The sequence below is a fragment of the Cupressus sempervirens genome, chromosome 8 (assembly GCF_028749045.1).
Source record: "Cupressus sempervirens isolate cs-2001-9-10 chromosome 8, ASM2874904v1, whole genome shotgun sequence".
Classification (NCBI taxonomy): Eukaryota; Viridiplantae; Streptophyta; class Pinopsida; order Cupressales; family Cupressaceae; genus Cupressus; species Cupressus sempervirens.
The window spans coordinates 268,428,497-268,452,608 of record NC_143125.1 but is presented as its reverse complement, the minus strand read 5'-3'; positions in this window follow the sequence as shown (position 1 = coordinate 268,452,608).

Sequence of the window (24,112 nt, the reverse complement as noted above, 5' to 3'; positions counted from 1 at the left end):
CTAATTTCTTCACCTGTCTTAGGGTTTACAAAATAATGTTGAAAATTCCCTTTACCTATATGCAAGTTACAAACCTCTCTATATGATAAGCCGTTAGAGTAGAAGGCATGTGTGCTTTCCCTCCATGATCTAAATGAATCAATGTTTGAATCAAAATGATGGATGGAGTCAACCAAACCTTGCATGCTATCTACAAGATGTAATAGGTGAGGGGGGGTGCTTCTCATGTCGGATAGCCTCTATATCACACATGAGGTAATTGAGGTTATGCCTCATGGTCTTGCAGAGCTCATCTGCGATGGGTGGTGGACATGTAGGTGGAGGTGGAGGTGGAGGTGGAGATGGAGGGGGTGGAGGCGGGGGTATGGGAGGGGGAGGGGGTGGCGGTGGGTCCATCAAATATAATCTGCATATATGTTTAAACAACATAAAATATAAAACATAAAACATGACATAATTACTATTTAATAAAATTTAAATCTAAAATTTATCAACTAGATCTATATAAATATGCATATCTTTATTAAAATCATATCAACTAAATAAATAAAGTTAAACACTTAAGTCAAATTAAACATTAAATACCAAATTTTTAAGTCTAATCATAAAATAATAGTACAAAAAAATATATCTAGGTTAGTTTAAGGTTTCTTTTCTTAAAATAGGAGCCACCAAGCTAATTTTGCTTTCATGTACACTTATTTTGTGACACTAGGGGATTGTATGAACTCATTATGGATTATACATGTTCAGCTCAGGATGAAACAAAGTTAAGATTATGACAAGGTTGTGGTTTACAATTTTGTTATGTTAACGATTTTCATGATGGCTAAGCTTAAGATTATTATAATGATTATGGTCATTTAATGTTAGGGAACTTACCTAGGATTATGGTTTTAGTTAGAATTATATTTAGGTTTTGGATATTTATTATGGTCCTATTGTTTATACGATATATAATAGATGACATTAGGATGAGAGTTAAGGTTACAATTATCTAATGAAAGCTTAGAGATATAATTATGATTTGATTAAAAAATATTTATGATTGTAGTTTGAATCCTAACTATTATCTGGTTTTTAATGCAAACTATAAGTGTAGATCATGTTAGGTAATGAACTAATACATGTGAACCCTATCCCTAACCATATAATAACCCTAGTTCTAATCATAATCCATAATTCATTACCTTATGAAGCTTTGGCTATCCATTTTATTGCTAGAGTAATCCCTTGGCTATCCACAAAATGTTCCTAATAGATTTATATAGAAGACCAAACTGATTTAAATAAAATGAGTAAGAAGAAGAGAAACTTACACCCAATATGAGGAGAGAATATTTTAACGTACTTGAATTCTACCAACCAAAGTGAGATAATTAGAGTTCCAGTTGTTGAGTTTTCCAAAGATTTTCTTGTTGATATAAAAACACATTTCATTTATATGTTAGGGTTAACTATAAATGGAATCCCTAGTTACCTAACCACTTAATTATGAAATCTTCATCCAATACCATATTTAGTACACAAGGTAGGGGACTCAATATTTAGCCCCAATAAGATAGATTTAGAGACATAAATCTTACTACCTGATACAAAGAAAAGAGGTCCAATTGTATCATTAAATGACTCGTTTTGCACTCTTATAGCTTAAAAAGAATACAAATATTATCAACAAACTATGTACGTTAGATACTTATTAATTATTTGGAGAGTAGATCCTCTAACTTTTAGAGACAAATAGTTATCTCTAAGGAGATAATGTAATGAGTCAATGTTCAACAATAAAAAATAAAGAGGATGCAAGAGGACACCCTTTCATAATTGAAATAGAGAGTCCTAAAAATTATGATCTAACCCCATTAATTTCTTTACTAAAACCCTGACACAAATCATAAGAGAGGACACCATTTGACATAATATTGGATGGAGGGCTTACAACATCATCATAGTGAAACTCCATTCCACCCTTTTGTAGACATTTTCATAATCAATTACTTGAGCATGCCTACACTCTATCCTAGAAATGTTTCCCAGTCCAAAGTCTTCCAATAGGTTATCAAGTTCTCCAATATGTATAAATACCCTTAACAAAACACTTTTTTGTAGGGTTAATGATCTTGGGTAGGATATCTTCTAGTCTAGAGGATAATACCTTGGCAATAATTTTTTATGATATGTATTTAGGACTATCCTGTCTCTAATTTTTAATGAGATTCTTATCTCCTCTTGGAGATCAATTTTATGAGCCCTCCATTGATTACGTGACCTAGGGATTTTATGAGCCCTCTATTGATCACTTGATCAATTTTATGAGCCTTCCATTGATTACTTGAGGTAGGGATTTCTCATTACCAATTTTTTGGATGGAGGAGCTGATTTATGATAGAAATGGGTTTATCACTTGGAATAATGCATCTTCATTCTAGGAATGATGGTTCTCATTTTATCCCTATCTTCTAAATCCTTTTGAACTATCATTGTCTTCTAACCAAAAAATTGATAGTAAAATTAGGAAAAAGATCTTACTATATATATCATTAGGGGGTTGGTATTTCTTTTTATAGAATAAGGAAATATTTTGTTATGTGGTCTTCCATTTTGCAAAGGCAATAAAAATTTAGGCTACCCATATAGGAAAATAGGAAACAAATAGGGGAATCTCTAGTCTCCAAAAAAAACTTTTAGGCACTTCCAACCCAAGATAAATAGAAATTAGTCCACCCTAACATAATTATCTAGTTAGGGATTGGGGTGTTAGAGTGCTTCAATACCCTCCTAATTAGATATTACATGATGAATACTCACTTAGGATATAAAGGTTTAGGCATCCAGTGGAAGGACAAGTTATTCACTTCTTTAGATATATTCTTAGGCATCCAAGGGTGTAGTCCAAACTCCTACTCGCACTGATGTGGACACCTCCACCTCTTGATGGTGATGGAGGGTTACTTAATTAGATGCCTGATTCGTTCAAGTCTCTTCTAATTTTTTTATGATGTATCATTTTGAGACCTTGATATCAATGTTTAATTAGTTTTAGGATTAGGGTTCAATTTGGTTTGTATTAGCTTTACATGCTTAGGTTTCAATTAGGACAAGAGTTAATAAATTGAATTAAGTTTTAAAGTGCCAAATTTGGTTTTAGATATGGAATTATAGTTAGAGCTTTTAGATTAAAAACCAACATTAATTCAAAAAAGTTAGGTTTGAATTTTGTTTTAAAGTGTTCAATATATTATTGAGTTCTAGTTTAGGGTGATTTGGTTTAGTCTTAAGGTCAACGTTTAACTTGGTTTAATCTTAGGGTAACGGTTCAATTTGGTTAATGGTTGGGGAAAGGATTTAAGGTTAAATTCAAGGTTTCTATTGTTAAGTTGTGATATATAATTAGGTTTATGATCATGGTTTAATTCAATTTGGTTTATAAGTATAATATTAATTAGTTAAGGGCTAGGGTTACCTTTCAATCTAGTTTGATATATTCAATTTGGTTTAGGGTTAACCTAGGGGTTAGTTTATTTTAGTCTTAAATATTAAGATATAATGCTTTGATATCACTCATTTTTTGATATTTTGATTATATCACCCCTATACATGTTGATAACTTACATGCGATGAATCTTAAAAATATTATTTGATCTCATTACATGTGTCATGGTAATTTTTTTTAGTTTATGTACATGAGATGCTCCTATATATGGTGTTTTTCTTTTCTTATAATATATAGTGTTAAATATATATAAAATTTACCTAAGTACCCTTCTTGATTATCTATGATGGACATGCTGTAAATGACATATCTCTATATGATTCTTTTGATATGATATGCATGGATAATATATATAATGAAAATTTTAAATCCTTCCTATGCAAAAAATGATGTAATTAGATATGTGTACAAATGTTTTTAGATTCACATGTACATGACATGTAGATATAGATATGATGCTCCTCTAGGATAATTTAGTTTAAATCATAAATAAGGTTACAATTTTAGCGTTTGACATTTATAAAATTAGTACTTAATTATTTATATATTACCCCGTGTAGGTTTTAGCAAATTAAGATTAAGGTTAAGATGATAGTAAGGGTTATGATTAGAGTTAAATTCAATACAAATTGACATTATAGTTAATCCTAAATGATCCCTAGCCAAGGGATCCAAAGAACTAATCAAACGTTTTACTAAGCAAGCAATAACATACATACAATAATTTACATATATAAAAAACATAAGAGATTGCATTCCTTAATGAGCACATTTACATTTCATTTTAAAATAATTATAAGTACACTAAAAGTAAAATAAATAACACATCCACATGAAAGAATATTAACTACTTCAATTCAATCCATTCAAATAATTTATATATACATTTTTTCCAAATGCCACTTGGCAAATTAATTCGAAATGCACAATCATCCACTGTACATGTCACAGGGTATGAAAGGCTAAAAGAATATACATTTATAAAATAGTTTACATCATCCATTTTCAATCCATGAAACAAAGTACAATACAATTTAAGTAAAATCATTTTAAATACTAGAAGTTTTTTGTTTGGATCCCTTGGCGGGTTGTTATGTGATTAAATACTTAGTTATATATATGTTTAGGGTTTTATTTATATGGTTAGGTCGAGATTATAGTTTAAACAATGAATTTAGGTCGAGGTTATAGTTAAAACAAGGTCAAGGTTATATGGTTCTAGGTCGAGGTTATATTTATTTGTAAAATTACAGGTTTAAACAATGAATTTACATCTAATCTAATCATTCAACATTGTAATAAATACATAAATTAAATACATTTCAAAACATCTAAAATACTAATTTTAAAAATAATTATTTACAAAACTATATTTTAATTAACAAATACAAAAATTTAAACATCTACTCATTAACAATGTAAATTTACAATTTTACGTATATTAAAAATGAAAAAAATAATAAATTAACATACATATTAAATTGAAAATTGAAAAAAAGAAGTAAAATAGTATAAAACATATTAAAATACCTCTTGTATCGAAAACTAGCAGCAAGGAGGTGGTTGGTAGGGCTGAATATCGGGCTCCCATTTTTGAGGTCATGAAAATGACCTCAAAAATGCCAAAAAAGAGTTTAAATAAATTCTTACAAATTGGGTACCTAATTTTTAAAAAGTCGAGCGCCTGATATTTGAGCACCTCGGGCACCCGATCCACTTTTGAATATCGGGTACCCAATTTTTGAAATTTGGCTTGGGTGCCCAAAGCTTAATTTTAGAAATGGGTACCCAATTTTTTAAAAATCAGGTACCCATTTTTGAGAAGCATAATTTTGTGAGTCTGACTTCTGCAAAATTACAACCCAACTTCTTGCGGTCACCCTTGCACATTTTTACATTGTGAACTTGGTTGGGCCACATCACACCTGTCCATTTCATCAAAGGCCTAAAAAATGATAGGGGTACAATTGTTCAAACTATGCAATATTTTACCAATTGGTGGTGACTTCATTCCTCAAATAACATTGGAACCTTACATTGTATATGTCTCAACCAATGAGGATCAACCTCTAATGTTAAAAGATGTGAATAGGTTCCACATAAAGTTCATATCCTCAACTGTCTTGGCACTCTTGACGGAGATAATGGTGTGATGAATGATGATGCTAGTTGTCAGCATAAATGATGAGATTTTTAGCATAAGTGATGATGTGATAATGGAAAGAAAAAGTGATTATTTGATCACATGATGATTAGTTGTTTTTTCAATGATGTCAACTATTTACCTAGTGTTCTTAGTATGTTTCCAATTATAGTTTTAAATTTTTGTGTGGATAAGGTGTATGTGAAGAGGAGTATGAGATTATTAGTAAGGTAACAATACAACTACAAGATTAGTTAGTGACAACCGATAGATGATTTGATTGGTTTATAAAATCTAAAATTTATGGTGAATGGAGTGGAATGATCACAAGATGACATTCACAAGACAATGGAGTTGATATATATATATATGTGACTCCTTGTGTGAGAATCCATGAGGAAATAAACTATGCATAATTAAAGTTGATACAATATATATTTTTGTTTACATTAGACATACATAATTTAATATGAATACAAAAGTAAGATAAAGTATAATTTTATTAATTCATGATTAAAGATTAAATAATATTGTTATAATTCATCTTTCTTCTCAAACATTCCCAAAACAATGATACTTCAAAAATCCTAATTATACTACTAAGTTGTCAAACCAAAATCAACACCTTAATATTACATTTTCTTTATATCACGTATAACAGATTATACAACTTAACATATCCAACAAATAATACTTATTCCATACTTGAGTATTGCTTCCTTTGTATTTTGACCACTATGTCCAACACTTATTACTATACACAAATCTCAACAACTAGGTACAAAAGTTATATATATGAATATATATGAATCATTATTAGAAATACATTATCAGAGTACTATTGACATAAAATTTTACACCATTTCTTGAGGTATAACCCTCAAGTGACCTCATGTAACATGGAAACAACCTCCAAGTGTGGGACTTGCACTCTAAGGCTGAATCTATAGAGAAGGTTGACTTCCTTACTATAAGGATGTACCTAAACTATTGGTTGAGAGGAAAAGGGAGAGAGATTGTAGAAATTAAAATGTTGAAAGGGAAAGGGGGTTGATGCACCAAGATAGAATAGTGGTTAAAAATCTACCTATATATATGCACAAAACATGAATAAATCACCTAAACACATAGATCTTGACTCAAATTTACACTTTCAAGATTTACATAAAGGTCAAACCAATGAAATATTACATAGAGACAAGTTCACAAGACAAAATTCAACAACAACTACACATGATATGCAAATATGAAAGAACAAATCAAAAATAATCCATACAATGCATAAAATGCATCATATATCAGACTTGCAAGATGAGATAAAAGCTAATTTTTCTATTCATGGAAGGAAAAGGATTATAATGATAGAGCATGAGGTTTTTGTCATGTACTAGAAAAGAATAGAGAAAAAAACATCAAAATATATTTACAAATGCATTTTATAGAGTGTAGACATAACTCTGATATTACATTGAGTTCAAACTCACACTAGGTGAAGTTAGATTGTAGAGGAGGGAAATAAATGCTAAGCAAATAAAATCATGATCAAATGCACATCTCCATATAGAAGATCTAATCTTTTACATGCAAACCTGATTTGAAGAGATCAAAGTGGTGACCACAATCAATTTGATTGGGTATATGGATAATCAAGGTGACAATGGAATGTTCTTTATGTTTACCAGGCATGGAGGACACCAAAGAGTGGCTGCAAATGATCAAGGAACTATTCACCATTAAAGAATTTCTAGTATGCCAGGTCGGATATGTCATCAAGTCAACTACAATCAATTATCAAACTTTGCCACATGGCCCTATATCCTTGAAGTATCCTGCCATCTCATCCAGTTTTCTTTTTATTTTGTTGATATGTGCTCATCTCTGTATTTCATGGCTTCATGGCTTATTTCCTTCATTAGATGTTTGTCCTTGTTAAGCCATGACCTACTTTATTTTATGTTATATTGTTGCTTTGTAGCTTGAAATACTTTTAACTTGCTGACTATTGTGACCTTGCGACATCATAGAATTAACCTTTCACATCCTCACAATAGTTAGGGCCGAAAAACCTTCTAATTGTGTGAAGATGTGATGTAGTTATCCCTGCCTTTACCACCCCTTCACATCTTGAAATTGAGCATGACATAAAATTCCTATGACAATACAACTATTGAAACTTAACTACTTGATACTCTATTGCAACCTCACAACTATATCTTACAACTGCATACCAGACCTTGCAAATCTATGAAATGAACAATTAACTGTGATTGCTCCCTCATGACTATCTTTTTCTTCTTTCATTGTGATCATGAAAAACCATCAGACTAACTGCCATCGTGCTATCACAACTTAAATATTAACTTTGGTTTTTAACCCTATGAATGAGTGATCAAGACAATTGCTGCATCACAATCTAAACTTTGGTTACTCTCTAACCTCTTATGGCTGTGTGATCCATATATTTCACTGCTTTGAAGCCTCAACCATGGTTATCTCTAATTCTCCTATGATTGTGTGAACAATGGGTTCCACATCATTGCAACTCAAATTATCTCATTTGATGCAAAGGGAAAAAAGGACTTTAAGGATATGAGGAAAAGTCAAGTTCTTACATATCCCAAAAATGCTTGAATGACATTTAGTGGACCAATAAAATGAATGTGATCATGGTTGTCTCCATGGATAATTGAGAAATGAGGAAGGGGGGAAAAATGGTGAACATTTTTGGTGACTCAAAGGGGATGCTTGGCTACTTAGCATGGACTACTGGCCTTAAGCAATCCATTGGGCTATAGAGTCACAAAAAATGAAACCTACTCTATAAACAACAAAAAAATTGTAATCCAAAAGAAACTGCAACCTCTGCAACTAAAAAAATTCAAAAAACTTCACTATCTCATAGAGAAATAGCTTGTGCTCAAGCACTTCTTAAAATGTAGAAAACACCTAATCTACTATGTACAAAAATTTAGAGATGTGTGAAGCTAAACAAACCCATTGACTAGTTTGTTGAAGTAGCCACCATTTATCACTTGCTAATTTTTTGTTCCATGCACGTGGCTAGCTAGAAATAGTAGCAAACATGACCAACATACTACTATATGGAATACCTCCTTCCCAATCCTAAAAACAATGAAGCTTTCAAACACTAGGACATTATCAACTTGAGAAAAACATGCTTACTCCTCTTTGTAGAATTTTGCATCATCTTCATGAGTAAGCATGACTAGGGGAAACTTGCTGATTTTTTGTAGAGCTAGGTGCCTAATGGGAAATCCTCTTGATGGTGTAGGGTCAAAGGAATCATCTTGGACTGCTTCATTGTCTTTGCAACCTTTGAATCCTCTTGGCTAGTAGGTGCTAGCTCTGATGGTATGGCTGGTGGTGTGTGTGTTTCTTCATGTTGAGGCTGCAACATGTATTCCTCCTCAAGCCCATGTGAATCCTTACAAAGAAGAGGTTGTAGCTCCTATACTTGTGTAGGATCTTGTGATGTGGGAGAAAGAGATGGATGTGCCTCCTTTGGTGTCTCTATTGTAGAAGACAAAATTCTCATCACTTGTATCTCTTCCTCGTACCTTTCTTTTTGTGTAGCCAACTCCTTTGCAAGAATTTATTTGTACTCTTGTTATTGGGCCTCTAGCTCCCTCATACATTCTGCCTCAAACTTCTTTGAAAGCTCTGCCTCTAGTTGTTGCAATCTCATTTCTCCCTCCAAAGTGTGTGATGATTCATGAGCAACAACTGATGCCTCTTGAGCTTGGGGCAGGCTAGGCAATTCTTCTTCTTCCATCAAAGAGGGTATCTCTTTAGATGAGAAGACTAACTCTTCCTTCCTTTGTTCAACTACTACCTCACATGGGGAGGATGACTTGTTAGATAAGGATGAGGCCTCTAGTTCATAGAAATCAATATCCCCCATCCACTATGATGTCCCCATGTCACAATAGTCTCTATGATGGCTTGAAGAAGATAGAAAATCTTCTTCCTGGATTGTCTTCTCTATTGTGACATTACATGTAGGTTAAGGGGTAGCCTCATGCACATTAATGTGTTCTTCCTCAAGGACAAGGATGTCTTTCTAGTGTTCTTTCCTTCTAACCTCCTATTGTAGCACATGTTCTTCAATTGGTGACTTCCCATTTTCTCTCTCTGATGTGGGCAAAGATATATCCACTTCTTTAGGAACTAGAAAGAAGGGACAATAATCATTTTGGGGCTCACCATCATTGACATGTAGAGGTGTTTGAATTGTAAGTTGAGGTTCAAGGAATCTTAAAGTAGAAATCTAGGGAGGGATACCTTGTCTAAAGCTAGAAAACTTCCTCCTTGGAGGCTCTTTCTCATTAGCTCTCTGTATTTGGGAAAGTTTGAATCTTTCCTCCCCATATTTATTCTATCTTAATTCTTCTTCCTACTACAACCTAATGAGGGTCTAATGAGCCTCATTAAAAATATCAAGGGCTTCAGACACCATACTGCAAACATGAGGATCATCCTTTCACATCTCCTTCTCACCATGCAAATCATCAAGCCAAGAAGTCATAATGAGAATAACATGGCAAAAATCCCCACAATTCATATTTGGGTATGGATTTTTAACATGGCTTAAAATATTTCCAAGGTCAGAAAACCTAAACCCCAAACAATTTTAGTAGTCATAAAGCACTCTTATCTTTGACTTTAGATCACTATAGGGTTCTAAGAAAGACTAGATAGGCAGATGTAGAAAATGAGAGGGATGAGGAATAGCCTCTCCATAATATGGGGAAAGTGGGAGGCATCTCTATGAAGGGAATCCATGATAAAACATTTAAACAAGAACCTCCATAGAAATCCTAAAGAAACATTAAAACCAAAAATCATACAAAACTAGAAGATGTGTAGAGTCACCATGGTGCTGGATGAATTCCTCCAAAGAACGATAGCATTGAGAAAAAATACCCAATTTCTCAATGAATGAATCTTCAAACTACCTAACTAGCAGACTTGTAAATCTAAATCTATTCCACCAGGCATGTTGAAAACTATTGACACCAAAGTTTGCACCCTTTCTTGAGGTATGACCGCCAAGAGACCTCGTGTAACATAGAAACAACCTCCAAGTTTGGGACTTGTACTTTGAGTCTAAATCTTCAAAGAAGGGTGGCTTCCTTACTACTAGGATGCACCTAAACTACTACTTGAGAGGAAAAGGGAGAGAGATTGCAGAAACTAAAATGCTGAAAGGGAAAGGGGGTGATGCACCAAGATAGAAAAGTGGTTACAACTCTACCTATATATGCACAAAACATGAAGAAATCACCTAAACACACAGATCATGACTCAAATCTGCACTTTCAAGATTTATAGGAAAGTAAAACCAATGAGATGTTACATAGAGGCAAGCTCAGAAAACAACATTCAACAAAAACTACACATGATATGTGAATATGAAAAAAAAAGAAATAATCCATACAAGGCATAAAATGCACGATATATCAGACTAGAAAGATGAGGTAGAAGCTAAGTTTCCTATTCATGGAAGGCAAAAGATTAAAATGACAAAGCATGAGAATGCTATCATGAACTAGAAAAGAACAGAGAAGAACCATTAAAATATATATTTACAACTTCCTTTTATAGAGTTTAGACATAACTCTAATATTACATTGAGTTCAAAATCCAACTAGGTGGTGTTATATTGCAACGGAGGGAAATAACTACTAAGCAAAGGAAATCATGATCATATGTACATCTCTATAGAAAAGATCTAATCTTTTATGTGCAAATCTAATTTGAAGAGATAGAAGCAATGGCCATAATCAATCTAATTAGGTAGATGGATAAGAAAGGTGATGATGGAATGTTCTTTACATTTACTAGGCATGGAGGACAAAAAACAGTGGTTGCAAATGATTAAGGACCATTTTTCCATTAAAGAGCTACTAGTTTTGTGTTCACAACTATGCCAGGTCGGATATGTCATCAAGTCAACTACAATCAATAGTCAAACTTCACCTTGTGGCCCTATATCCTTGATGTATCCTGGATCTCATCCATCTTTGTTTCTATTTTGTTGGCCCGTGTTCATCTTTGTATTTTGTGACTTTGTAACTTATTTACTTCATTAGCTATTTATCCCCATAAAGCCACAACCTACTTCATTTTATGTTATATCACTTCTTTAAAACTTGAAATCATTTTAACCCTCTAGTTGCTATGATTGTGTGACATCATAGAATTAACCATTTCATAGCCTCACAATAGTTAGGATCGAACAACCTTTTAACCATGTGAAGATGTGACACAGTTATCCTTACCTTTACCTCCCCTTGGTAGCATGAAACTGAGTGTGGCATAAAATGCATGCGACATTGTGAATGTTGAAACTTAACTTCTTGATACTCTATTATAACGTCGTGACTATATCTTATAACCATAGACCAAACCCTATGAAAACAAACCATTAACTATGATCGCTCCCTTGCGATCATCTTTTTCTTCTTTCATCTAACCATCATGATCATGTGAAGCTATTAAACTAACCACCATTGTGCTATCACAAATTAAATATTAACTTTGATGTTTAACCCTATAAACAAGTGATCAAGACAATCATTGTGTCATAGTCTAAACTCTGGTTAACCCCTAACCTCTTGCAAGTGTGCAATCCATATATTTTGTTTCTTTGCAGCCTCAAGCATGGTTAGCTATAATTCTCCTATGATCATGCAAAAAAGGGGTTTCACATTGTCTCAACTCAAATTATCTCATTTGATGAAAAGGGACAAAAAGACATTAAGGATATAAGGAAAAGTCAAGTTCTTACATATCCCAAAATACTTGCATGGTATTTAATGGACCAATCAAGTAAACATGATCATGGTTGTCTCCTTGGATAATTGAGAAATTAAAAAAGGGGCTAGAAATGGTGAACATGTACATTCAAATAAAGGAAAAACCTTAAGGGTTTGGACTTAAGCCTGGGGGGCTCATCATCAATGACCTTACCTTTATTCATGCTCAAAGACTTTGTAGTCAGATACTTTAGAATTGAGTCATCTTGAATAAACTCACAAAGTAATGGTACATTGTGGATTTTAAAATTATAATATGGTTCATAAACACAAAGAAGGGGTATGCAACGCTTTCTAGGTTATAGTCCTTAGACAATATACTTTGTTGACTTCTACTCACTAGTAAAGAAGAGAAAATAAAATAAAATATTATTGATGCAATCACAAGAATTAGGTTAATCATTATTAAAGATACAACAAATATATACTTCGTTGACTTCTACTCACTAGTAAAGAAGAGAAAATAAAATAAAATATTATTGATGCAATCACAAGAATTAGGTTAATCATTATTAAAGATACAATCTATGAAGTCTTATCTTCATGTAAATTTTTTTTATTAGAGCATGATCTAAAAGAATGAGGTCATGAATCACAAGGATATATTAGTATGGGTATCCATCGACTTATAAAGGGGAATGGTTACTGGTAAGAAATGATGAATAATATAATCATAAGATGACAATGGATTGGCAAAAGTTAATCCCTTAAATAATTTCCACTACGAATCTTGATAATGATAAATATACAAATTAGTGGGAAATGAAAAAATAACCTAGAATTAGCTAAGAAATAATCAATTTCATTTCCATTGCGAAGGACTATGCAACATACTAACCATAAACTACAAATACCATAATGTTGATTAAATTTTTATAAATGTTATATGTCTTAATATGAATAATTTCCTACCATAAGAATCTATCTATATAATTCATAACAACGGTTCCAACTAAGATTGCAATACAATATTTACAATACTTACTAATGTGTTCTAGAAACAAGTTGTTCATTAAATCATCATTTGAATAGGAGGTGGCAGGAGCAAGGACAATGCGACCAAACACATCATGATAGAATTGGTACTTCATGCTTTGATGATGAGTTTGATGGGGATGGGGTCTTGCATATGGATGAACACGGAAGCTCATGGTTGGATTTGGATTAAGCACAGATTTTGGATTGGCTGATGAAAGATTTCCTAGGGAGAGTCAAAGCTGTATGACAGACCTAAGGAGGATTGGCTGGAGATTTTTGGCTTTGTTGTGGGTGGAAGACTTCAAGGGTATGCTATCAAAAAGTGAGAGTTTTGCTTTCCTATGTGTAGGATTCGTGGTGATTGTGTCAACTTAAGGATAAACTAGTGATCCTATGGCATGACACGAGATTGACCACTTGTGGATCCCAACCTTTAGCTCAAGGTGATGAGGGATACAAGTGACAAAGCTGGATTACCCTAGACAATGCTCTGTCAAAGGGATAACCTTGGTGAGATTGGTTGATTAGAAGGATTGATTGGATAGCAAAATCTAGCAAAGTGACAACAACTCTTTAAAGGCTTGGGTGATTTTGGATTGGGTTGCTAGCTCGCTGGGGGGATGATTTGGATGGACTTTGGATTTGGGATTGTTCTAAGGCAAAGAACTAGATAGATTTGGTTGCATTGAGGGAGCTTGGATGATTTTCTGATAAGGCAGTGACTACGCTAAGTATGCCTTGAGTTGGGAGATTTCTCCTTTTCTGGGATTTCGACCAAAATTGGCAAACATTCATTCAAAAGCTATGAACAAACAAGCAGACAAAAGTTTTGGAGCAAGCACGTCAAACACACCAACATCTTAGGAAGCTTTCTACAAGGATGAAATTTGGTTTAGCTAGGGAGTCCTCGATATACACAAGGTACGTGAGGCCCAAATCTGTAGATGAAACCAAAAAGATGTCACACAGCCGAGAGGAGCGATAACCCACTTCTCCACTTTCACTTCTCAAGGGTATAAAGTTCCTTGAGGCTTAGCCCGAGTGACAAAATCTTGATTCCAAGAGAGGTGTCTTTGGATTCACCTCCCAATTTTTATACTCTGCCAGAACGCTGGAGTTGAGGTCGTCCCAAGGGGTGATGAAATCCCCAAGCAGGCCTCCTAAAAAGAAACAAGGTTATGGATCCTAATCTTATGCACCCAATATGGCCTCGAAAGACGAAAAGGGGAGAGAAGACTTGGATGACCTTGGGCTAAAAAACACGCTTGTTCTTTTACCAACTGACTCTTATATGTGCTAATCTAGACTTTGCAAGCACTCATGTTTAAGAGACAATGTTCAATTCCAACTTGAAGTGCCAACAAAAGTAAATCGATTGAAGAATGCAAACAATAAGAAGAGTTAGGGTCAACAAAAGGAAACTCGCGCGCCCGGAGGCCCTCCATGTCAAGTATCGATTAATTTTCTTTAAGGCATTCAAGATTGAGTGTGAGTTTGTTTTAAGCCCAAAACTAAAGTGTGTGAGATTCGATTTCAAGCGCGTGCCCAGAGGTTCTCCACATCAGTTGTTGTTCAATTTTAGTGCCCAAACTTGAAGTGTGATCGATTTAATCTAGAGTTTTGATCATTTAAGAATTTTGATAAAGTTAAAGCAAACATTCAAAGACCAAGTGAGTGAGTTAGATTGTGGAACATTTAACACCTTTTTCAAGTAGACCCATCCCCATGAATGGCGCTGAGATTGCAACCAATGGTTAATATTTGATGGGTGATTAGAAAAGAGGTGAGTCCAAGGAACTACTCAAATTGATTTTTGCAAATTTGTGTTTAACTTAACGAAGTTTCTTAAATGTCCAAAAATCAAACTTTGCCTAAATTGCATGTGGAAAAGAGATTTGTTTTGTTCAATTTTAAAAGCTCCAAATGAAGTGTTTGATATTGCAATGGTTAATTGATCCTTGGAATTCAAGATTGGATTTGTTATTTTAATCATGCATTCAAGGAAAATTTGATTTTAATCCATGGCATTCCAGAGTGTGTTTAGCAACATGCATTCAAAGACAAGTGATTAAACATTCAAGTTTTTTTTTTCTTTGAGCATTCAAGATTGAGATTTTGTGTGTTGTTTTAAGAACTTTGAAGTGCTTTGTTTTAACCTTAGATCATTCAAGATTGTTTTTGGACTCAAAAATGAAAATGACTCTTTGGAATTTGCTTTTCATTCAAGATTTTGTGTTCTAGTTTGCATGTTTTAAGCCCAAAAATGATATTCCTAGATTGTTTTGATGCATGAAAAACCTAAGAAACATTCAAGATTTTGCAACAAAACATTTGTTTGGAACAAATAACAAAACTTTTAGGACAATTTTTGGCAACCATTTAGGACTCTTAGTTTTCATGAGATTTTTAAAAGAACTTTAAAATATTTGCAAATGAGGTTCATTTTATCCTTGATTGATGCTTTGAGTTTGATTTAGATTTTAGTGTGCACTTAGTGTTGATTTTGAACCTTTTGAAATGGAAACTTAAAGTTCTTTTTAAATTCCCAAAAATGAAGTGTTCCTAACTTTGTATGAATGCATCTAAAACCTTGATGTTGCAAGGATGCAAATGATTAGATTGGTTTAGTTTCACTTCTTAAAAGATTTTTTCTTTTTTGCAAATTTTTAATTTTTTAATGGATTTAAGTATGATTTGGGGGTTCATTTTAAGCACTAAAAAGAAGTGTGTATGATTTTGCTTCCTTAAAAAAAAAAATGGCCAAGATCTCCCACAAGAAGAAGAAGAAGTAGATGGAATAAGAAGAATATAGACAAGAAGAGGAAGAAGAATTCCAAGTGCTTTGTCCACCTATAAGCTTAAAAAATCTGCAAATACTATGAGATAGACTATGAGTTCCTTTGTCTTCTTCATGCTCATGTGGACCTACAAAACCAATTTATACAATCCTACCAATCACAAAAACAAGCAAAATTAGCCAAAATCAGAAAATGACATACAAAACTTGACTAAAAAAGCTAATGAAGATGACCCATGCGGGGTCCCACCGGGCGTGCCAAAATGTATATGAGCAAATGTTAGTATGCTAATAGAAACCAAATTTAAATAAAACTTCTACAAACTAAACAAAATTCATAAACTTCAAGATAGACTAAGATGAACTCTCAATTGAGAATATGAGCCATTAATGGGCTCTCTCAATAAGAAGCTCTCTTGTTGAGTAGCTTTTTCTAAATAGATAGGATGTATGCTCAAGCTTATGCTTCAAAAAGGGCTTCAAATGGAGTTGGAATTTGGGTGTGAGTGTATGGTTTTGATGTAAAATGGCTTCTCAAAATGACATTATGACTTTACTTCATGGATTGTGTTATTTTGCAAAGGGGAAGGATCCAATTTATAGGCAAGAGGCTTGAGGGATTGAGGGCTAAGATGCAAGGATGAGAAAAAGCTCATGGAGGGCTTAGATTGCATGAGAGGAGAGCACATGGATTGTGCTTTCTTACAACCAATCAAGGAGTGACACATGTCACATGGTGAGAGGATGGAGAAAAGGGGAAGGATGAGTCAACAAAGGAGGCTCAAGGGATGAAATCTTCATAAAGACCCTCATAATGACTTGTAAGAGCAATAAAAGGGCTTGTAAGAGTCATTTATGACCTATTGGACTTCATAAAGTTTTATGGTTGAGATATTTTAAGGGTGATGAGAGCAAATTCGACTTGGACTTGATTAGGAAGGTTTTAAGCTTGTTTAGGCTTGTGCAAATGATTAGAGGATGGATTAGGATGGTTTAGGATTAGCTTAGGGATAGGCAAGTGGATGGCATTTAATGAGGGTGGGTGAAGGAGGAGATATTTGTTAACTTTGGCTTGGGTTAGTAAGTTTTAACCCATGTTTAGAGAATGTGACAAGGTTAGGAAGGGATTAGGATTAGGTTTAAAGACATCTTCTAGAAGAGTCTAGACTTTGGATGAGGATAAAGACTTTCTAGAATAGTCTAGAATTTCCTAGGATGAGGATGAAGACTTTCTAGAAGAGTCTAGAACTTCTTAGGATGAGGATAAATTAGATTTTTAGAAAATAAATAAAGTTTTATTTATTTCAAGGGTTTGTGTTGAGAAGATATTTATCAAAACTTTTTTTTAATAAACATGAGGATTAATATTTAATCTTAATTAAATATTTTGAGTTGAGATTAGGGGTAGGAAATGATGGGATTAGCGTTTAATTAAAATTAAAGAAGGATTAGAAGATTTTGGAAGAGGTTAGTGGTCTTAAAAAAATTGGCCAAGTTTTGGGCAAAAAATAAATTTTTTATTTATTTTAGGATTTTTGGTCAATTTATTAATTAAATAATTAATAAATAAGGAAATAATGTTTAAATAAGATTTAAACATTTTTGGGAGGGATTCCTTAATTAAATATTTTAAATTAAGATAAAGGGATTTAATGGCATAAAAATTAATTAATTAATTAATTAATTAATTAAATAATTAATTAATTAATTAATTAATTAATTAATTAATTAAATAATTAATTAATTAATTAATTAAATAATTAATTAATTAAATAATTAATTAATTAATTAATTAAATAATTAATTAATTAATTAATTAAATAATTAATTAATTAAATAATTAATTAATAAATGATGATGTCATCAGGGATATTTTTCAGAAAATAAAAATATTATTTTCTAAAAGATTTTTAGGTGTCTACATTTTGCCCCTCTTTGATGTGATGCCGCAAGTGGCATGGCATCAAAGATACGAAAATAAGATGCTCAAGGCTAGAGCAGAACAGGAGAGAATGGGCTGTGAGATGCCCCCTCAAGAAGGCGGCGGGGAGAGAAAGCAAGGCTCGACGGCTTCTTGAAAAGTACAAGAGTCTAAGATGAGCAAGAAGACTCAAATTGGCAAAGAGAAGGGGCTAAATTAGCTCAAACTCTCACTATGGGAGAATGATAAAGGAGAATCAGATGCACAAGAGGAAGCAAGCTTAAGACTTTTGGGAAGGTGGAGGATGAAGGAGTGGAGCACTATAAAAAGGAATCCAGGATGGGGAGATGGATGAGGAGATTAAAAAGCTGATGCAACAGGATTTCAAAGAGTCAGATTGGTGGAAGATGGGTTTCGAAGATCCCTAGGACTAGGATTGTGGATCTCGAAAGATGAGGCTTGGTGGATTGATTTGGATTGGTGGATCCCTAAGACTAGGATTGTGGATCCCTAAAGCTAAGAGTGATGAGTGATTCAAAGAGATACTAATGCATAAGCTGGGGTAGGAGAGACGGATGCTGGATATGGATGGGGGATAATGGAGATGAAGGAAAACCATTGAAGCTTTTTGAGCGGGGGGGATACTTCAAAGAGAAGTACCACCATGTAGTTGAGCACTAGATTTGCTATAGGACTGTTGGTTAATTTCCAAGGTTACCAAGAACATCAAGGCCTTTTCACCAACTGTCCAGAGGACTGACGGACTAACTCAAAACAAACACGCAAGGATTGCCCCAGTATTACACATGAATCCCAGAGGAAGCAGTGTGGAAACGACACTAGGTAACCCACAAGCAAAAAAGAAAGAAAGCAAAAGACATGATCAAGACCTTACGCTCTGATTGCCCCATTCACAGTATACCATGATATGGAAGATCGTGCCAACCTTGAGGAGGGAACAAGGAGATTTCTTGGAAAAGATATTTCAAGACCCAATAGGGAAGAGTCCAAATCAAAAGAAAACAAAAATCCAAAAGAGAACCATTTGCCAACGAGATGGGTAGGACGAGGTACTAACGGAGCAAGATCAGACATGAGGAAAACTATATCCTGCAAGGACCTATCAGAGAGCACCTAAGCTGGTGGATTTGGATGAGTGATGCATCTGGCAAGCTGAACTAAGAAAGATAACACTTTGGTGACAGGAAATCTAGCTAAAGGATGCATTGGAATAGCTAACCAAGATGTGCGATGTGTGCAAGATGTTGATCAAGGTGGAACTGACACAAAAGATAGATAGATACAAAGGTACCAAGCTAAAGAGGATGTACAAGTTGACAAACCAAGATATTTACAAGCTGAAGCTGACCAAGATAGTTACAAGCAGGAAAAAGCTCAGGATGATAGGATAGTGGGATGGTTCGATTTTGTGTAAGATGCAAAAGCTAAGGATGAGGTGATAGCGTAAGATATGGATTTGGAAGGATGCATCCAATGATGATGATAGATGTGCGACCAAGGATGGGGACAATGCTAAGGTTGGTGGTAGCTGAGCTGATAGATAGTGCTAGAGTGAATGGCTAATAAGAGGATGACATTGGATTTGCATAAGGATAGCCTAGAGCGAGGTACCAATGACAAGGGAGGATGGACAAGACAAGATCTCCAAGGAATATAGTGCCCCCAATCAGAAGATAACATGCAGAAGGAGGTCTTATGATGGATGTGATAGGATTGAAGCTAGGATGGAAAAAGCTGAAGGGGCTAGGGAGATGGATGATAGCTGGGATGATTGGCTGAAGTTGCAGGAGATTAGTGGATGGAGTGAGATGGAAGATGGAGGGTGGAGGATAGGTGGATAGATTGGAAGATGGAGTTGGATGTCAAGAGATGACCAAAAGCATGAGGGTGATAGGCTAAGCTGGGCATGGCAGGATTACGCATGACGCTTGTTTGCCAAGTTTTCATCATGGTACTTGTCCAAGGCACCTGAATTGCCAAGTTTTCACTAGTGGATGCTTTATTTTTCTTTTCTTTTTTTGACTTTTTGACTTTGGAATTAGCTGGAATGATTTTGGCTTTCTTCAGCTATTTTGGCTTTTTTGGGATTTTTTACTAGCTGTTGGAATGTTCAATTTTATTGCTAGTTGTTGGTACACCGGATGTGTGATTTATGCAATAGATTGGATTAGATGGGATTGATGGTAAGAGATGGAGGGATGAAAAGGTTGGAAAGGAGCATGAGATGGGGATGCTTGCAAGAGCAACATTAGCACATGTTGGGACGGGTGTGAAAAGAGCATATGGGGGATAGATGGTAGATGGGGGCGTGATGGAGGATTTGTGGAAGCGTGCTTGGGGATATAGGCACCCAAGATGGAGTTAGGAGATGGGGGACATGAGTCACTAGATGGGGGATTAGCAATGGTGGATGCCATTATGCATTGGGTTTCAACTTTTTTCTTGGGGATCCACATGGTTTTGGATTTTCTTTTCATAGGCTTTTGCATTGTTTTGCATTCTTTGATTGGATTTTTCCTTTTTGGAGTATGTCTTTTAGAATAGACATATGATTGCCTAGGATGTGGATTTTTAGCTTTATGCATTTTGAAGTTGGCATTTACATTGTTGTGGTAAGCTTTGGGAAGATGGTTAGGAGAAGCTTTGTGAGATGGAGAGGATATGAAAGAGCATGTAGGGGGATGATGATGGATGATGTGCCCTGATATGTGCCTTTGTTGATCTTGCATAGAAATGGATGGAATAGGATTTTTATGATGGCTGATAGGAGGATGGAGGATGGTAGATTTTGGGACATAGGGACCCAAAATGGATTTAGCGGATGAAGGGGGGATATGGTAGGTTGTTTTGGGTTGCAAAGATGGTGGAGGAGGGATGACATAAGATTTCTTGAAGGAGTGATGGGAGGCTGGCATGGTGGGCTTGGAGATAGGCTTGGTTTGGGGGTGTGGTGTACCAACACCTTTAGATGGTGAGCCTTTGGATACATATCCAAGACCATGAAATCCTAGATTTTTTTGTGCAATAATAGGCTCTCTAATTCCTTGCTCTTGTGGTCCTAAACCTTGACCTTGATAATGCCATCGATTGAGCATTTGAACAAGTTGAGGAAACTTTTTTCTTGCAGAAAATGGTAGAAGTGATTTATTAGGTGTATTGCAATGGGGAGATACTGTTCTTAGTTCTTCTACTGAGAGAGGGCCATCGTGGATGAATGTAAGTGAACCAAGAGGGTAGATTATAGATGGTGGAATAGCTTGGATAGGTGGTAAGATGGAAGCATGGAGCAGGGGAGATGGAAGGATAGGATCTTGATGTAGCTGGTGGGATGACAAGATATCTTGTAGTGGAGGAGATATGGCTTGAGGTTTTGGAGATGGGGGAGATGGTGACTGCACTATGGATGGAAGACATGGTACGATGATATCTTCATTTATGCTTTGGGGGATGTCAACATGCTTTTGGGCAGGATCTTGATAGGATTGGTTTGGAGTGGATGGTGTGATAGGAGGTGAAGGGATGGATTCTTCAAAGGCAGCGGATGGATAGATGGGAGATTCAGTAGTGGAGATGGGTGAGTAGAAGATGGATGCATAAGGCTCATTACGAGAGATTTGGGAAATGCTTGGAGGCGACGTGGATAGGATTTGGAGGGATTTGATAGGTGGTGGGATTTTGATGCTTGTGGGAAGTGGAAGGATTTTAAGCAATTTGATGGATGGTATGGGGATGATAGCTATGGGAGATGGAGGTGATATTATAGATGGGGAAGCTTCATCACTGACTACTTCACATGGTTGGATTAGATGACATGGCTTATTGACTGCTGGAGGCAACTTTTCTTGTATTTCCTCTAGGAGATTCCTTGGAGACTCGTGTGTCGAAGGTGGAGGTGCATTGACAGGAATAGCTAGTGTGATGGGGGTGGAAGATTGGAAGCTTGGTTGATGGGGTGATGGAGGGGAAGCTGGAATATCGGATGGCATGACTAGATAGTTTGGAATAACTCTTGGATTTTGGGGGATGCTTGGGGGAATGTTTCTAAGGCTTTCAATATACCCGTCATAGTCAACAAGATTTTCATCATCATTGGAATAGGAGGTGGCAGGAGCAAGGACAATGTGACCAAACACATCATGATAGGATTGGTACTTCATGCTTTGATGATGAGTTTGATGGGGATGGGGTCTTGCATATGGATGAACACGGAAGCTCATGGTTGGATTTGGATTAAGCACAGATTTTGGATTGGCTGATGAAAGATTTCCTAGGGAGAGTCAAAGCTGTATGACAGACCTAAGGAGGATTGGCTGGAGATTTTTGGCTTTGTTGTGGGTGGAAGACTTCAAGGGTATGCTATCAAAAAGTGAGAGTTTTTCTTTTCTATGTGCAGGATTCGTGGTGATTGTGTCAACTTAAGGATAAACTAGTGATCCTATGGCATGAAACGAGATTGACCACTTGTGGATCCCAACCTTTAGCTCAAGGTGATGAGGGATACAAGTGACAAAGCTGGATTACCCTAGACAATGCTCTGTCAAAGGGATAACCTTGGTGAGATTGGTTGATTAGTAGGATTGATTGGATAGCAAAATCTAGCAAAGTGACAACAACTCTTTAAAGGCTTGGGTGATTTTGGATTGGGTTGCTAGCTGGTTGGGGGGATGATTTGGATGGACTTTGGATTTGGGATTGTTCTAAGGAAAAGAACTAGATAGATTCGGTTGCATCGGGGGAGCTTGGATGATTTTCTGATAAGGCAGTGACTACACTAAGTATGCCTTGAGTTGGGAGATTTCTGCTTTTCTGGGATTTCGACCAAAATTGGCAAACATTCATTCAAAAGCTATGAACAAACAAGCAGACAAAAGTTTCGGAGCAAGCACGTCAAACACACCAACATCTTAGGAAGCTTTCTACAAGGATGAAATTTGGTTTAGCTAGGGAGTCCTCGATATACACAAGGTACGTGAGGCCCAAATCTGTAGATGAAACCAAAAAGATGTCACACAGCCGAGAGGAGCGGTAACCCACTTCTCCTCTTTCACTTCTCAAGGGTATAAAGTTCCTTGAAGCTTAGCCCGAGTGACAAAATCTTGATTCCAAGAGAGGTGTCTTTGGATTCACCTCCCAATTTTTATACTCTGCCAGAACGTTGGAGTTGAAGTCATCCCAAGGGGTGATGAAATCCCCAAGCAGGCCTCCTAAAAAGAAACAAGGTTATGGATCCTAATCTTATGCACCCAAGATGGCCTTGAAAGACGACAAGGGGAGAGAATACTTGGATGACCTTGGGCTAAAAAACACGCTTGTTCTTTTACCAACTGACTCTTATATGTGCTAATCTAGACTTTGCAAGCACTCATGTTTAAGAGACAATGTTCAATTCCAACTTGAAGTGCCAACAAAAGTAAATCGATTGAAGAATGCAAACAATAAGAAGAGTTAGGGTCAAAAAAAGCAAACTCACGTGCCTGGAGGCCCTCCATGTCAAGTATCGATTAATTTTCTTTAAGGCATTCAAGATTGAGTGTGAGTTTGTTTTAAGCCCAAAACTAAAGTGTGTGAGATTCGATTTCAAGCGCGCGCCCAGAGGTTCTCCACATCAGTTGTTGTTCAATTTTAGTGCCCAAACTTGAAGTGTGATCAATTTAATCTAGAGTTTTGATCATTTAAGAATTTTGATAAAGTTAAAGCAAACATTCAAAGACCAAGTGAGTGAGTTAGATTGTGGAACATTTAACACCTTTTTCAAGTAGACCCATCCCCATGAATGGCGCTGAGATTGCAACCAATGGTTAATATTTGATGGGTGATTAGAAAAGAGGTGAGTCCAAGGAACTACTCAAATTGATTTTTGCAAATTTGTGTTTAACTTAACGAAGTTTCTTAAATGTCCAAAAATCAAACTTTGCCTAAA